Below are 4,934 nucleotides of genomic sequence, written 5' to 3'. Positions count from 1 at the left end.
GGGGATTCGAACCCGCCACCTTAGGTGTACATGGCTGGCGCCTTAGCCGGTTGAGCTATAGGCGCCGAGCCTGGTCTGGAACTCTTGAACTCAAAGGATCCTCCTGCCTTGGCCTCCCAGAGTGCTAGGATTACAGGCATGAGCCACCATGCCCAGCCCCGCTTTTAAGATTTTGAAGGTAGAGATGTGAAAATTCTGACTTAGCTCTGAGAAATGTTTAACTATAATACAAATAGGATGCCCTATGACACTGGGAACCTGCACTTCCCAATGCCCTCTGCAGGAGACTGAAGCATCCGGGGTCTGGTAATGCAAGAACTCTCTCTCAGACCCTACTTCACCAATTGGCCTGCACATTTAAACTTCCAAGAGGCTTTTGGAAGGACCTGGGCTTCATTCCTTCCCATGGAGGCCAGCAGGCCCAATGGCCTCTAGTTGGATTCTCCCAGGCACCTTCTGGACTCACCTGGGAATCTGGGCAGGACTCTGACTCTTGTACAACGACCCCACAGGTACTAATCAGACTCACGTCTGCTGGCACAACCTCACAGGCAAGAGGTTGGCTTCTAGCCCCAGAGACTAACAAGCTCAGTGGAACCTGGAAGTCAAGCCACTTGGGTGGCAGTGCCCCTCTTCAGCAGTCTTCCCCTGTGTCCCTCCAATCCCTCCTGCTCCTCCCCACCATAAGTCTGCCTGCAGACAACAGAGACCAAAGAAATCCTGCTGCCAAAGCCATTCTGGGAGGCACCCAAGAGGCCCAGACACACCTAAGGGTCATCAACAAGGGATGAAAGAAAGGGGGCACCTGCACAGAAGCAAAAGAACCCTCCACCACAGGGCTGGTGTCCACCCCAGTCAAACTGAAGAAGTTTCCTCCCTGGTGAAGAGTTCTGAGATCATGTAGGGGTGGGGGAAAAAACCAAGACATACCAGGTCCCCTGTGCCAGAGGGCAGAGCACAGGGCTCTGACGGATGCTAGACGCTGGTAACATCAGGTCTGTCCACTAGTCTGGGTGAGAACAGGGCTGACTTGCACAGAGCTGAGTTCCCACGGAGACAAGGGCACATGGAAGCAAGCAGAGAACAAGCAAAGCAACCCTGAATTCTTGTTTGTTATTAGTTGTGTTCTTTGGTATAGTTGGGTTTTTTTTTCTTTTCTTTTAAACAAAAAAGCTGCCAAAAAAAAAAAAAAAAGCTGCAAGGTTTCCGCCTTCTGCGATCCCCTTGAGATGGTCAGCAGGTTGTCTGGAAGAGTCTGGGATGGCAGCTGAGCCACACTGAGGCAGGTGCCCTGGCAGCGAAGGGCAGCCCGGCCACAGGCCATATCACTGCATGCCAGCAGCCGGGTGGCTCTGGTATAGCTTTGTCCAAACCTCCTGGATCTTTTGGCACCACTTGTGAGCATTCCCACACGGATCCATCAGGTAATATGTCCTGTTAGGCGTATGAACAAAGAAAGTTTTAAAATTTTTGGCCTCTGGTCGGAGTTCTTGCGACCACGGAATTTCACCTTTCAGGACTTTGTTGACAGGATCCACATAATATAAATGTGGCCCTTCTGTGAGCAATAACTGTCGTCGTCGTGCAAACAGCCCCCTTCGCTTATCCACTGGACCCATTTTTAGTATTAAATTATTTTCTACAAACCGATGCCAAGGGTTTCCACCAGCCTGCTTCTCCAATAGTAACCTCTTCTCTTCTTCAGAAAACCGTAGGTCCAGTTCTAGAGAATTAGGGTCCAAAATGTGGATGTACCGTTCTATGCTGCAGCGGGACTTCTGGGGTCTTTTGGCATCCTGACGAGACAAGGTGCGGGAGGAGGAAGATGATGACACCTGTATGCCGGCAAACTGGCTCAGGACATTGTCATAGTTGCCGTAGTCCTCCTCGATGTCTTCCAACGCGCCTGGTAAGGAAGTGGTGAGCTTCGGGGGTGTCTGCAGGTGCAGAGTCTCCCACGTAATGGACTCAAAGAACGGATGAGCTTTAAGCGGTCCGTACCCTTCCATTTCTTCACAGCCTAACCGCTTCGTGGCATCTAAAACCAGAAGTTTTTCCACGAGATCTCTTGCCTTTGGGAAGAATTTTTCTGGAAAGTCATAGTCCAGTTTCATGATCTTCTGAAATACAAGATATTCATTTCCGGCTCGGAACGGTGGGAAGCCTGCCACAAACTGGTATAGGATGCATCCAAGAGCCCAAAGATCTGAACTTTTACAGGCTGATTTCTCTGTGAGCAGCTCAGGAGAGACGAATTGTGCTGTTCCTACGAACGAGTAGGCCCTGACTTCTTTGCTCTCTGGAGACAAGACTTTCGCTGTTCCAAAATCTGTGATCTGGATGTGCATATCTGCATTTAACAGAATGTTTTCTGGCTTCAAGTCCCTATGAATAATGCCCTTGCTGTGCAAGTACTCTAGGGCGGACACGATCTCAGCAGTGTAGAATCGAGCGCAGGTCTCATCGAGTGAACCAATTCTGCGAAGGTATTTAAGAAGTGCTCCGTTTTGAGCATAACTAAGGCCAAAATACAGCCTTTTTTCATCCTGAAACGTGAAGTAAAGCTTCACAAAGAAGGGATGATCCAGGCGCGACATCACATCTCGCTCTGTGGTTACATACGGTACCTTGTTCTCTTTGATAATATGCTTTTTCTCTAGAATTTTAATAGCATATTCCCTGGAGGTTGCCAGTTCTCGAGCCAGGACAACTGTCGAAAAAGAACCTTCGCCAAGAATTTTCCCAAACTGGAAGTCTTGGGGCCGTTTCTTCTCGGGCAGTGGTGGCGGCAGTGGCTGGGAAGCCTGCTGCAGGGAGCAAGCGCCCGCCAGGCCCTCGGTGGTGGCGCCGTCCATGGTGGGGTCCTGTCTTGTCTCACCACCGGGAACGCCAGGAACCGCGCGGGACTCAGTGCTCACCGCTGATGGAGACTGGGGCAGGGACATCACACCACACTGGACTGGAGAGGAACCGTGGCGACTCACAGCTGGCCGGTGGTCCTGGCCCAGGGCCCCGGGTTGGCGCGGGCTCCTCCCCCACCGCGCAGCGCCGCCCGTCGCTTTAGGAGCGACCTCGCTCCCGCCCTCCAGTCGCAGCAATGGCCGCCCTCGGCCCGCGACCGCCGGGGACATTCTAACGATATTTCATCCTCTTTCCCCCCATTCCCTATTGCACAAAGTTACCTGTTGGACAGCAATTTAACCTCACGCCCTGGTATACTAATTTTTTTTCTTCAGAAGAGTTATGTTTATGCCTATCTTTATTTTTTCTGTGTTGCCCTAGGTAATAAATTTTACATCTTTGAACCATTTTATCATTTATGTGGTATTGATAACAAAGCCTTCTTCACACGTTTGTTTGCTAGCATTGAATAGGGTAGGTAAACGAAATGCCTAAAATTAGCAGATCCTCAATGAATGATGCTGTCCCCATTAAAAAGAAAGTTAAGTGGGAGAAATTAGCAACTTTGGGAAGGCAGATCCTACAAAATAGATCTTACATCCTTTTTTTTCTTTTTGAACGGGGTGGAGGGGGGCAGTGGGGCTTCGCACTCAGTCGCCCTGGGTTGAGTGCGGTGGCGTCAGTCATAGCTCACACCAACCTCAAACTCTGCGGCTCAAGTGATCCTCTTGCCTCAGCGACGCCCAGCTAGTTTTTCTATCATTAGAAAACTAGAGAGGGGGTCTCGAACTCCTAAGCTCAAGCAATCTACCCGCCTCAGCCACCCAGAGTGCTAGGATTACAGGCATGAGCCCTCACACCAAATCTTAAACCTTTCTAAAGTGCTAGGATTACAGGCGTGAGCCCTCACACCAAATCTTAAACCTTTCTGAAACTGAAAAAATTTAAGAATTAAAAGTATATTTCGGGGCGGGCTCAGTGGCTCACGCCTGTAACTCTGGGAGGCCAAGGCCGGTACATTGCTTGAGCTCAGAAGTTAGAGACCAGCCTGTGCAAGAGAATCACTTGAGCCCAAGAGTTTGAGGTTGCTAAGCTGAGGAGGAGAAAGTGAGACTGTGTCTCAAAAAAAAAAAAAAAAAACCCACAAAAAAAACAAAAACAAATAAATAAAAGAAGTGTATTTAAGTCAATCGCTTTTCACTCTACCTGGATCAACATTTTACCTTGTGGAAACACTGCCTAATTGTAAACAATAACAAATTAAAATCTATTGTGCGCATCTAAACAATTCTAAAGAGCTTATTCATGATCAAAATGCCAGTGTTTTACATATGTAGTATACCAGTATCTCAATGTTTCTACCCCAATTGAAGTTAGAGTATCCCCTGATGGGTCAAGGAGATAAGGTTGAGTCTTGTAACTCCGAGAAGACTCATAAACTAAAAGGAAAGAAGCTAAGAAAGGACCAAGTACCTAAAATCTGGTCAGGATATAGATAATCATGTTTAATTCTCCTGAACAGTAATTGTTTTCCTTACGGGTTAAAATTTAGTATCCTTCCACAAACTATGTGCTTTAATTTCTAGGTTTTTACACAGGCTAAGATGTCGCTTGTGAAAGATTTTGTGGGATATATCAGCTTTCTACCTGCATTTTATTTTCTGCAAAATATCATATTAATATTATATTAGAGAGCACCATGGACATCTCTATAGCAAATTCTGGGAGGCTTAATTTGATAAGAACGTGCTAATATATTTTTAAATAGAGATGAGTTCTCCCTGTCTCCCAGGTTGGAGTGCAATGGTGTGGTCACAGCTCACTGCAACCTTAAATTCTCAGGATTAAGTGATCCTCCCACTTCACCTCTTGAGTACCTAGGTCCACAGGTGTATGCCACGAAGCCTGGCTAATTTTTAAAAAAATTTGTAGGGATGAAGTCCTGCTATGCTGTCTAGGCTGGTCTCCAACTCCTGAACTCAGGTGATTGTCCTGTCTCTGCATCCCAAAGTACTGGAATTTTTTTTTTTTTT

General features: G+C 47.5%; 1 pseudogene; it reads right to left on the bottom strand.

Moving 5' to 3' along the window:
- LOC100953533 overlaps positions 1-2,945 on the bottom strand; it is a 37,955-nt pseudogene extending 35,010 nt beyond the window's left edge.
- Positions 2,946-4,934: the final 1,989 nt, after the last annotated feature.

The sequence above is a fragment of the Otolemur garnettii genome, unplaced genomic scaffold (genome assembly GCF_000181295.1).
Source record: "Otolemur garnettii isolate 467f Iridium unplaced genomic scaffold, OtoGar3 scaffold00267, whole genome shotgun sequence".
Lineage (NCBI taxonomy): Eukaryota > Metazoa > Chordata > Mammalia > Primates > Galagidae > Otolemur > Otolemur garnettii.
This window is presented reverse-complemented; position numbering and strand designations above follow the sequence as displayed.